The sequence below is a fragment of the Ovis canadensis genome, chromosome 3 (genome assembly GCF_042477335.2).
Source record: "Ovis canadensis isolate MfBH-ARS-UI-01 breed Bighorn chromosome 3, ARS-UI_OviCan_v2, whole genome shotgun sequence".
In the NCBI taxonomy this organism is placed as follows: domain Eukaryota; kingdom Metazoa; phylum Chordata; class Mammalia; order Artiodactyla; family Bovidae; genus Ovis; species Ovis canadensis.
Window position 1 is genome coordinate 142699297 of NC_091247.1, and position 13060 is coordinate 142712356.

The following is a 13060-nucleotide window of genomic DNA, read 5'->3' on the forward strand; positions in this document are numbered from 1 at the left end:
ATAGAGGATGAGATGGTTGGATGGCATCACCGACTGGATGGACATGAGTTTGAGTAAGCTCCGGGAGTTGGTGATGGACAGGGAAGCCTGGCATGCTATAGTCCATGGGGTCGCAGAGTTGGACACGACTGAGCGACTGAACTGAGACAGCAAAAGAATCATTCTGCCTTCTAGAGACAAAGACAGAGTAAAATGCAAAGTGAGAGATGCTGTCAGGTTGGGGAGGCAAAAAGAATAACAACCTACTGAAGTAACAATTTTATTGACTCCTCCCTGACAAGAATGTAAACTGTCAAAGCCATTATAACTACTAGGAACTGGGAACTCTGGTTTCTAGTGTGAATAGATAACATGCCCTTTGGTAAGGTCCCTTCCTGTATTGCATCTGAGTTTCCCCATTGGCAGTGTGAGGATAATAACTGATCTAAAACGGATCTCTGAATAAGTAGATCCCTGGATTGAGGGTTGGGAGATCTAGATTCTAGTTCTAGCACAACTTACTGAATGGATCTTAGTTTCATCATTTGTAAAATAAAACATAGCTTCTAAGTTTCCTTATATAATTTAGTTTCTTTACATAGTACCCTGAAAACATAAAGATTTTCTAGAAATGCAAGATTACATTATTCTTTATTTTACACAACATATATTTATCTGGCCCCTAGTTGTATACTAAGCACTGTACTAGGAATTAAGGAAAAGACAAAGCCTCTGAGGAGATCATATGCATTTGGGGAAGAGAAGTGACGTAGGAAGAAAAATGAAATCTAGGGAGGATGCTAGAGAGTAATGAGTGCTGTTTTAGCTAATGTGGCACGAAGGCCTCTCTGACTTGAAGGAAGAGCTGAGCCATGTGACTGTCTGGGGGAAGAGCATTCCAGGCAGAGGAAATGGTTGGAGACTGAGAACAAAGGAAAAAGCAGCAGAAAAGGTTAGAGAGAGAGTAGAGTTCAGACTGTGCAGGTCCTTAGAGGCTACCATAAGGAATATGGCTTTTTCTCTGCATTAGGTTGGAGGTCACTGGCCCAACGTCATGATAAAATAAGACTTTTGTTTTAACAGGGTCACTCAGGCCTCTATGCTTAGAATAGACTCTAGGGAGGTAAGAATGGAAGCAGGTGACCAATTAAGCGGTTACTGTAGTAATCTGAGCAGGAACCCAGGGCAGCAGCAGAGGAGATGATGAGATGTGGCCTGATTCTGGTTAGGAGTTTCTGATGGATTGGATGTGGGTTGTGAGAAAACATTCAAGAATGATCCCCCCTAATCGGGGCTTCCCCAGTGGTCCAACGGTTAAGAATCCACCTTGCAGTGCATGGGACACGGGTTTGATCCCTGATCTGGGAAGACCCCACATGCCACAGGCAACTAAGTCCATGTGCCACAACTACTGAGCCCATGCTCTAGTGCCCTCAAGCCACAGCTGGGGAGCCTACAGGCCCTAGCGCCCATGCTCTGCAACAAGAGAAGCCACCGCAATGACAAGCCCACTCACTGCAACTAGAGAGGAGCCCCTGCTCGCTGCAGCTAGAGAAAACCCATGCAGCAACAAAGACCCAGCGCAGCCAAAAATAAACATATAAAATAAAACTGTAAAACTGTAAGAGTGACCCCAAGGGTTGGGGTCTGAACAATTGGAAAAGTGGAGCTGATACTAACATGAGGAACAGTTTGGAAGGAGCAGGTCTCAGTGGGGTAAGGAACAGGAAGTTCATGATTTGCTTTGAACACGGTGAGGATGAGATGCCAATGACATCAAGTGGAGAACTTAAGGGCGCAATGAAATCAAAATGCATAAGAATCCTAGGGTGGAAAGGGACCAGGACTTCCAACACGAATCCTCAAGTTCTTACATTAGGGAATCTAGCCTCAGTAGAACTAGGAGTGCTTGACAACAGCCCAGTGGCAGCCCAGTGGCAGAAAAGGATACTGAGACTCAAAACCATCTTGAGGAAAGAAGTCTAGACTAGAGATGCATTTTAAGACATTTCAAGTATTAACACATTTCAAGTATTTTTTTTAAGTGTATGTTGCTGTTTCTTTTTTTTCCCTTTCTTTCTTTAGTATTTATTTTGGCTGCCACTGTCTTAGTGGCAGCATGCAGGATTTTTAGTTGTGGCACATGGGATCTAGTTCCCTGACCAGGGATCGAACCTGGGCTCCCTGCATTGGGAACTTAGTGTGTTAGCTGCTAGACCACCAGGGAAGTGCCAAGGCCCCATGTATTGATGTGAGACCACATATTGTGCTCCTGTACAAATTGGAACTGGAGGCTGTAAGCCCATTACAGTTTAGCCATCCAAAGAATTTGATCTGAGCTAGTTTCCTCTATGCTTGAGTTAGAACATAACTAATCTGCCTCATTCCCTTATGTCCCAATTTGGCATATGCAAACCTAAGATTCTGGACAGTGTCAATGAAAAATTAATCCATCAATCTAAGAAAGGAATGGAAAATTTTATTTGAGCCAAATTTGAGGACCATAACCCAGAAAGCACAGCTCAGAAAGCTCTGAGAACTCTTCTGTCCATTAGAAGTCAATGCACAGTTATATAAGTTTTTTGAGACAGAGGGCTGTACACGAAATGAAGTATTACTGACAGTTCACATGATCTGGATCTAGGTGTCATTGTGGTGGGTCATGCGGCCCCTTACAAGCTCAAGAAGGAATGTTATCTTTTAAGGAGTTGTCTTGTTGACGCTAGGAGAAGGTTTCTCTTTATGGTTGAGCAGGTATTGCTGCTGATGGGGGAGGCTTAGTCAGTCATGATGTAGATACAAAATGCACAGTGGGAGGGGAGGACAACAGGCAGAAAGACGTTTTTATGTTCAGATTTTTCTTGTCGTGACATAAAATATGAACGTTATTTCACAACAGTTTATAAGTAATCCCAATATGAGCATCAAACTTTTAGAGGTGTTTACAATGTAGAATTTGTAATTAGTGTCTAATTAGATTGGAGAGTGAGGAATAGGAAAAGGCTCTGAATTTCCTATCTCTGGAGCCTCGGTTGGCAATCATAATAGGCAATACCAGAGGAGGTGGGGGTCAGGGTTACTTCTATTTATTTATTTATTTTTATACGAGGCTAAAGCTAGATTGCTTTTGGCCTTCCAGTAGAGTGTTTTGGACACCATCAGAACAAACAAGCAGGTTTAGTAAGTAAGGGAGCTCAAGAATGATTTAAAGTACCATTGTTTCTATGTGATCAACTTTGTAACCTGTTACATTATATACATCAACCCATAGAAGTGGCTCATTGTGCTTTCCACCTTTACAGAGAGACACAGGAAGTTAAGCTAATCTATCACCTTCTTCAGAGACTTGAACTTCTCTGCCTTCAGCCCTCACTGCTGTATGACTCTTAACCATCTTTTACTCCTTTCCCAAGGAAAGAGGTGCTCCCAATCGCTTCTGTATCCTTCAAGCTCCTAGTCTTCATTTACCTGCTCAGTCCCAGCAGACAACCTAGATTCCTAATGTAGTGATAAGATTAAAGGATTCAATCTGAGCTCCAACAGTTTTCATCCCATCCTCCACAAACTGTTTGTCTCTCTTGTTCCTTATATTATCCTCCCACTTTTCTCACCAAAGTCCCCTCCAATTTTATTAATACTAATCCCACCCACTTGGGCCCTCGTTTATATTCCTGCTGACAGCCTCTGGGAACTTGCTTTATTAATTAACCCATTTGCTTGACCCTTAATTCTCTTTGTTTACACAAATTACTCCTAAACCACCATAGTGTCACTTCCTGTTTGAATTACTATCCTATATCTCTTCCCTTTTATTCAAATTTGTGGGTTTTTCCATCCGCCCATTTACTTCTTAGCTTTAATAAGTATCCCCACCCCACTGACCCCAGTGGGGTCAATTTTTCCATTTTAAGCATCCCACCATTCAATTACCATCTCCACCTTTCCAGTAAGAGAAAACCAATCCCAACAATCCTTCCCCTTAAGGAAACTGAGAGACGTCAACCTTGCCACCGTTTCACTGTCCTTTACCCTCTATGTCCTCACACCTCTCCTTGCACAGTCCATCACTATAATCTTGCACTCTTGCTTACACCTGCAACTCCCTAGTTCCATTTTTTTTGTCGTGTTCACTTAGCAAAACTTCAAGCCTAATTAAATCTCTACCTACCCCATGCCTACAGGCATGGCTGTGGCAGGCTGACAGATCCACTTAAAATTCATGATCACTAACCTCCAGAGGGCCTTCCATTGCTTAGCAGTAATATTGTAAGTCCCTTCACTTTCCCATTCTCCTAAACATTTTTTTAAACGTCTTCTTCAGGATCCTCAAACCCTCCAAAGTTCTTCCCATTCTCACTCTCAGTTCATAACTTTGCAACTTTATTCACTGGGAAAATAGAAGCAATCAAAAGAGGCTGTTCACAAGCTCCCAATATTATGCTTTCCTTGCTAAAACATAATTTTCAAAAAGTTAAAATCATGGGACTTCCTAGTAGTCCAGTGGCTAAGACTCCAAGCTCTCAGTGCATGGGGCTTGGGTTCAATCCCTGGTTGGGAAACTAGATTCTGCATGCTGCAACTAAGACCTGGCACAGCCAAATAAGTATATTTTAAAAAGTTAAAATCGTAACATATATATAGAGAATTAAATATGTGCTCAAGATTTACTGACTAAGGAACCAGTAAACTGATAAAGTTGGTGCAAAGAGCATTTAAGGAACAGGAGTTATATTTCATCAGGAAAGGCACCTTAAAAATATTAGAATAAGACTGCTAGGTAGAAACAAAACTGATAATGCCCTTCAAGAGAAAACAAAAAAATCCTAACCTGTGAAGCTATCTTTTCCATAGGGCAAAAACCATTTGTATTTCTCTCGGATGAACACTGTGTGCATCACCGTAAGTTTTCTATAACAAATAAGATTGTTAAATATCCTAATCAGGACTTCCCTGGTAGTCCAGTGGACAAGAATCCTCCTGCCAATGCAGGGGACACAAGTTTGATTCCTGATACAGGAAGATCCCACATGCTGAAGGGCAACCAAGCCCATGCGCCACAACTACTGAAGCTGACTTGCTTAGAGCCTGTGCTCCGAAACAAGTGAAGCCATCCCAATGAGAAGTCTGCACACAGCAAAGAGTAGCCCCCGCTTGCTGCAACTAGAGAAAGCCGGTGCACTGCAACGAAGACCTAGCTCAGCCAAACATAAACAAATATACCTTTAAAAAAATCTAAAAAAAAAATCCTAATCAGTAATAAGTAGAAAGTCAAGCAAAGGTGGCTGCCCTTAGAAAATGAGACAGTCCCCAGAGGGCCTGCTGGACAGAGCCCAGCTCTTCACTAAAAAGACACTCGGCAATCCTGTTAGCACAATTTCAAAATTTGGGATAATTCCTCTTAACCACTTACCTATTTGTGATTGTCCCACGCATTCCTGCCTGTCTTCTAGCTTCTGACAATAAACTGTCTATGCTCTTATTCAAGGTCAATATTTCCACTTGTATATGAAAGGCAAAGATATACCCAACTGAATTCAGAGTTCCAGAGAATAGCGAGGCGAGATAAGAAGGCCTTCTTACGTAAAGAATGAAAAAATGTAGCAGAAAACAATAGAATGGGAAAGACTAAAAATCTCTTCAAGAAAATTGGAGAGATCAAGGGAACATTTCATGCAAGAATGGGCACGGTAAAGGAAGAAATGGTAAAGACCTAAAAGAAGCAGAATAGACTAAGAAGTGGTGGCAAGAATTCACAGAACTAAATAAAGGTCTTAAAGACCCAAATAACCACGATGATGTGACCTGGGTCCGTGCCTAGACCCAGACATCCTGGAGTGTGAAGTCAAGTAGGCCTTGGGAAGCACTGCTACAAATAAAGCGAGCAATTTCAAATCCTAAAAGATGATGCTGTTCAAGTGCTGCACTCAATATGCCAGCAAATTTGGAAAGCTCAGCAGTGGCCACAGGACCACTGCTGAAAAGGTCAGTTTTCATTCCAATCCCAAAGAAGGGCAATGCCAATGTTCAAACTACACTGCACAATTGTGCTCATTTCACACGCTAGCAAGGTAATGCTTAAAATTCTTCAAGCTGGACCTCAGCAGTAGGTGAACCAAGAACTTCCAGATGAACAAGCTGGGTTTAGAAAAGGTAGAAGAACCAGAGATCAAATTGCCAACATTCACTGAATCCTAGAGAAAGCAAGGGAATTCCAGAAAAACACTTATTTCTGCCTCATTGACTACACTAAAGCTTTTGACTGTGTGGATCACAACTAACTATGGAAGATTCTTAAAGAGATGGGAATAACAGAACACCTTATTTGTCTCCTGAGAAACCTGTATGCAGGTCAAGAAGAAACAGTTAGAATTGAACATGGAACAACTGACTGGTTCCAAATTGGGAAAGGAGTACGTCAAGGCTGTATACTGTCACCCTGCTTATTTAACTTCTATGCAGAGTACATCATGTGAAATGCCAGGCTGGATGAACCACAGCTAGAACCAAGATTGCCAGGAGAAATATCAACAACCTCAGATACGGAGATACCACCACTCTGATGGCAGAAAGCAAAGAAAAAGTAAAGAGCCTCTTGATGAAGGTGAAAGAGGAGAGTGAAAAAGCTGGCTTGAAACTCAACATTCAAAAAACTAAGATCATGGCATCCAGTCCCATCACTAAATGGCTAACAGATGGGGGAAAAGTGGAAGCAGTGACAGATTTTATTTTCTTGGGCTCCAAAATCACTGCAGACGGTGACTGCAGCCATGAAATTAAAAGACCCTTGCTCCTTGGAAGAAAGGTTATGACCAACCTAGACAGCATATTAAAAAGCCAAGATTTCAATTTGCCAACAAAAGTCCATATTGTCAAAGCTATGGTTTTTCCAGTAGTCATGTATAGATGTGAGAATTGGACAATAGAGAAGGCTACACACTGAAGAATTGATGCTTTTGAATTATGGTATTGAAGAAGATTCTTGAATCCCTTGGACAGCAAGGAGATCAAGCCAGTCAATCCTAAAGGAAATTAACCCTGAATACTCACTGGAAGGACTGATGCCGAAGCTGAAGCTCCAATACTCTGGCTACCTGATGTGAAGAGCCAACTCAGTGGAAAAGAGCCTGATGCTCGGAAAGACGGAAGGCAAAAGGATAAGAGGGTGGCAGAGAATGAAATGGTTAGATAACATCACCAACTCAATGGATACGAATTTGAGCAAATTCTGGGGGACAGTGAAGGACAGGGGAGCCTGGCATGCTGCAGTCCACGGGGTCACAAAGAGTCTGACACAACTTAGCAACTGAACAACAACATTATATCCTATCCACTTTTGCCCACTCAAGGATTTTACTCTAGTGATTCTCTTTTCTGTCTTCTGCATCAATTCCCCACCTCTAGTCTGTTTTCTTTTAGCATTAAGACCTGCTCCTCCATCTCCAAAACAACCTCTCTTGATTTCACTTCTGCCTGTGGCTATTATCCCATTTTCTCCTTATCATCATAGCAAAAAATTATGTACCACCAATACCTCCAGTTTCCGCCCCTTATTCCTTGAACACACTGGAATCAGCCTTTAACCTTCACCACTTCTACAAAGGTCACCCATGACCCTAAGTTTACCAAATCTAATGGTCAGTTCCTAGTTATTTTACTTAAAATAATCAGCATCATCTGACACTGTGAAACCCTTAACACTTTCTTCATTAGGTTTTTTTTCTGGTTTTCTTCCTGGCTGTGATTTTTCAGTTGCTATTGTTCTTTCCTTCTTGGTCTCCTAAACTCTTGAACAATTTATTATTATTATTATTAGCTGCACCACATGACATGTGGAACCTTAGCACTCTGACAAGGCAGCAAACCTGTGGCCCCTGCAGTGGAAGTGTGGAGTCTTAACCACTGGATCAAGAAAGTCCCTCCTAAACTCCTAATGTCAAGGGTTCAAGGTCTCCTTTCATTTCTATGTACAGTGACTCCAGTCTCTTGCTTTGAGGGAGGTTCGTGACATTGTACAAGGAGGCAGTGATCAAGACCATCCCCAAGAAAAGGAAATGCAAAAAGGCAAAATGGCTGTCTGAGGAGGCCTTACAAAGAGCTAAGAAAAGAAGTGAAAGGCAAAGGAGAAAAGGAAAGATATACCCATCTGAATGCAGAGTTCCAAAGAATAGCAAGAAGAGATAAGAAAGCCTTCTTCAGTGATCAGTGCAAAGAAATAGAGGAAAACAATAGAATGGGAAAGACTAGAGATCTCTTCAAGAAAATTAGAGATAACAAGGGAACATTTCATGCAAAGACGGGCACAATAAAGGACAGAAATGGTATGGACCTAACAGAAGAGAAGTTATTAAGGGGTGGCAAGAATACACAGAACTATACAAAAAAAGATCTTCATGACCCAGATAACCACGATAGTGTGATCACTCACCTAAACCCAGACATCCTAGAATGCAAAGTCAAGTGGGCCTTAGGAAGCATCACTACAAACAAAGCTAGTGCAGGTGATGGAGTTCCAGTTGAGCTATTTCAAATCTTAATAAGATGATGCTGTGAAAGTGCTGCACTCAATATGCCAGCAAATTTGGAAAACTCAGCAGTGGCCACAGGACAGGAAAAGGTCAGTTTTCATTCCAATCCCAAAGAAAGGCAATGCCAAAGAATGCTCAAACTACTGCACAATTGCACTAATCTCACACACTAACAAAGTAATGCTCAAAATTCTCCAAGCCAGGCTTCAACAGTATGTGAACTGAGAAATTTCAGATGTTCAAGCTGGTTTTAGAAAAGGTAGAGGAACCAGAGATCAAATTGCCAACATCTGCTGGATCATCAAGAAAGCAAGAGTTCCAGAAAAATATCTACTTCTGCTTTATTGACTATGCCAAAGCCTTTGACTGTAGATCAACAAACTGTGGAAGATTCTTTAAGAGATTGGAATACCAGACCACCTGACCTGCCTCTTGAGAAATCTGTATGCAGGTCAAGAAGCAATAGTTATAACTGGACAAGGAAAAACAGACTGGTTCCAAATTGGGAAAGGAGTAAGCCAGGGCTGTATATTGTTACCCTGTTTATTTAACATCTATGCAGAGTACATCATGTGAAATTTCAGGCTGGATGAAGCACAAGCTGGAATCAAGATTGCTAAAAGAAATATCAATAACCTCAGATACACAGATGACACCACCCTTATGGCAGAAAGTGAAGAGGAACTGAAGAGTTCTTGATGAAAGTGAAATAGGAGAATGAAAAAGCTGACTTAAAACTCAACATTCAAAAAACTAAGCTCAGAGCATCTGGTCCCATTGCTTCATGGCAAATAGATGGGGAAAGAATGGAAATAGTGACAGACTTTATTTTCTGTCTGTGATAAAATCACTACAGATGGTGATTGCAGCCATGAAATTAAAGACTCCTTGGAAGAAAAGCTATGGCCAACCTAGACAGCATATTAAAAAGCAGAGACATTATTTTGCCAACAAAGGCCCATCTAGTCAAAGCTATGGTTTTTCCAGTAGTCATTTATGGATGTGAGAGTTGGACTATATAGAAAGCTGAAGCTGAAGAGTGCTGAAGAATTGATGCTTTTGAAGTGTGCTGTTGGCAAAGACTCTTGAGAGTCACTGAACTGCAAGGAGATCAAGCCAGTCAATCCTGAAGGAGATCAGTCCTGAGTATTCACTGGAAAGACTGATGCTGAAGCTGAAACTCCAATACTTTTGCCACCTGATGTGAAGAACTGATTCATTGGAAAAGACCCTGATGCTGGGAAAGATTGAAGGCAGGAGGTGAAGGGGACAACAGAGGCTGAGATGGTTAGATGGCATCACCGACTTGATGGATATGAGTTTGAGCAAGCTCTGGGAGTTGGTGATGGACGGGGAAGCCTGGCGTGCTGCAGCCCACAGGGTTGCAAAGAGTTGGACAAGACTGAGTGACTGAACTGAACTGAACACCAATGGATATGTAAGTCGCCAACTCAGAATGCTTTCCAGAATTGCAGACCCATATATCCAACTACCTGTTGGAATTCTCTGCTTAGAGATCTAATAGATTCTTAAACCTAAATTCTTAATCTTCTGCCTAAACATGCTCCTCCCTTTCCCATCTCAATTAATTGCAATGTCATTTTTCCTGTCACCTGGGCCCAAAACTTTGGAGTCATCATTGACTCGTCTTTTACTATCACTCCCAACAGTACGTCAGCAAATCCCATTAGCTCTATCTTAAAATATATCTACTATATTTCCACTTTTCATTATCTCCACTATAGCCACTCTGAACCAGTGCTACTTTTGTGTTAAATAAATATATTTAGTGTGCCATCTAAGTCTTATGTAGGTTTACCATATATTTTTAAATTATTTTCTTAATGGTTACTATACAGATTATAAAATACATCTTAACTCACTACTATCTGCTGCTGCTGCTGCTGCTGCTGCTGCCAAGTTGCTTCAGTCATGTCCAACTCTGTGCGACCCCATAGACGGCAGCCCACCAGGCTCCCCTGTCCCTGGGATTCTCCAGGCAAGAACACTGGAGTGGGTTGCCATTTCCTTCTCCAATGCATGAAAGTGAAAAGTGAAAGTGAAGTTGCTCAGTCGTGTCCGACTCTTAGCGACCCCATGGACTGCAGCCTACCAGGCTCCTCCATCCATGGGATTTTCAAAGCAAGAGTACTGGAGCAGGGTGCCATTGCCTTCTCCCCACTACTATCTATTGCAGATTAATTCTAACTTAATTTCAGGAAAATATAGAAACTTTGGTCCAATATAACTCTACCCACACTTTCCTTTGTGCTATAATATATATTAATATCTCAAATATATCTTCATATTAAAACTTAATATTATTTGTCATATAGTTATATCTATACTACCCATTATTAGGTATTATATTATTTCACATTATGACTCATGAATATAGTGTTATAATTATTGTTTCATACAATTTAATATTTTTAAAAGATGTTTTATAAAGAAACAAGAAATATATATTTATATTGTCTTTTTTCCATTCAAGTCTAATTGATTTATAATGTTGAGTTAGTGTCAGGTGGACAGCAAACTGATTCAGAAATATACATATATATTCCTTTTCAGATTCCTTTCCCTTATAGGATATTATAAAATATTGAATACAGAGCTATAGTACTATATAATCCTTTATATTAACCCATTTCCAGTGCTCTTCTTCTTTTTAAAAATTTTTATTCATTTCTTCCTTTGGATTTGAGTTATTAATATCATCTGATATCGTTTCCTGTCAGCCTGAAGAACTGCTTTTAGCATTTCTTGAGGGCAGTTTCCTCAAAATTGTTTATCTGGGTATGTCTTAATTTCTCTTTCATTTTTGAAGGCAGCTTTGTGGAATATAAAATTCTTGGTTGAAAAAGAATTCTCGGTAGACAGTTTTGTCTTTCATACTTTGAAAATTCCATTCTACTGCCTTCCAGCCTTTACTGTTTCAGATGAGAAATTAGTAATTACACTGATGTTCCATTGTACACAATGGTGGTTTTGATGCCTTAAAGATTTTTTGTTGTTTAACAGTTTGCATGCTGTGTTTAGGTGTGGATCTCTGTAGTTATCCTCGTTGGGTTTGTTGAGCTACATGCACGTGTAGATTAATGTTTTCAATCAAATTTGCCGAGTTTTCAGACATTATTTTTTCAAATATTTTTTCTAACCTTTCCTTTCCTCTTCCATTACACGTATGTTGGTCTGTTGTCCCACAGGTCTCTGAGGCTCCGTTCACTTTTGTTCCATTCTCAGTCTTCCTGTTCTTCAGTGGATAACTTCTGTTGCTCTCTCTTCAAATTCACTGCTTCTTTTTCTCTGCTATCTTGAATCTGCTTTTCAGCCCTTCTAGTGAATTTTTCAAGCATCACTTATTTCTACCCCTGGAAAAAAATTTCAAGTATTGCTTATTTCTACATTCTTAATCATTTTTAAATTTTAAAATAATGTATTTTCTTATTGAGTATCTTAATTTATTAATATTACTGTCCTACTTTCTCTTGATTCTTTAAACACAATTTCTTTTAGTTCTTTGAACGTAACTGCTTTGATATCTTTGCCTGCTAAATCCAACTTCTGGGGACATTCAGAGAGAGTTTTTTGCTTTTCCTCAGAACGGGTCATACTTTCCTATCTCTGCATATTTTATTTGAAAGCTAAATTTTTAAATACTGTGTTGTAGCAACTCTGGATTCCTTTTCTCCCTCCAGGCTATCTTCTGTGTTTGTGTGTTAAGTAAGTTGCTTAAATCAATTAAATCTGTCCCCTTTGGAGGGTATGGCTACTGATATCTCTGCTCAGTTTATTTTCTCTTGTTTTTACTTTTTAAGTCTGGCTTCCGAGGGGTCATCCCTGTGTCTAAGTAGCCTAATGGTTAGCTACTGTTCAAACAGAAATTGGCTTCTGTCCTCTGGTAATGGGTGTGTGGGCAGGGGAGCACATTTAAAGTTCAGGCTGTTTTCAATACTATTTGAGTTTTTACTTTTACTTTCCATTGGGCCCTTTCATAGCTCCTCCATGTACAAATCCTTGAGGTCAGCCAGGAGTATGTGGCTATCTTAGGCCCCGTTCTCAGCTGCAAATGTACACACCTCAGCCAGGAATACTCTTCTCCTAACCACAATTACAACCTTGGGTTAGTAAAACCATTGGTCCTCTCCTGCTCCCTATTAAGTGAGCCCTCTGACTCTGGCAGCAAAGCTGCCAGTCCTCACAGCATCCTCACCTCAGGCAAAATCTCCATGGTGACAAGGCTGGCAGCAGGGCTGGAAAATGGGAGCATCCTCAAGCAAGCGTGTCACAGATTCCCATTGTTATTACTACATTTCAGCAATTGTTCAAACACAAACACTTCTCAGATTATTCTATGGCTTTCGTCGATTTTCAGGGAGCTAAAATGGTTGTCCTCATCAATTTTTTCCAGCTTTGTAGTTGCTTTTTGGGAGAGTTGATTTGCCCACCTCCTCACTCTACCACACCTAGAAGTCCCACCCTTCTCAATAAATAACTGAATAATGAGTGACTAAACCCTGTGTTGGAGAAGGAAATGGCAACCCGCTCCAGTG

The 13060-nt window shown here is 40.7% G+C and overlaps 1 protein-coding gene across 12 annotated transcripts in view; it reads right to left on the reverse strand.

Moving 5' to 3' along the window:
- LOC138437342 (tubulin alpha-1C chain) overlaps positions 1–13060 on the reverse strand; it is a 94294-nt gene that overhangs the window by 28914 nt on the left and 52320 nt on the right. Inside the window, exon 5 of one of the 12 annotated variants that reach the window (XM_069584469.1) lies at positions 11666–11878. The exons of the other annotated variants lie outside the window; for them this stretch is intronic. The gene's annotated coding sequence lies outside the window, so the exon portion shown is untranslated. The remainder of the gene's footprint in view (positions 1–11665; positions 11879–13060) is intronic. 12 annotated transcript variants of the gene reach the window in all.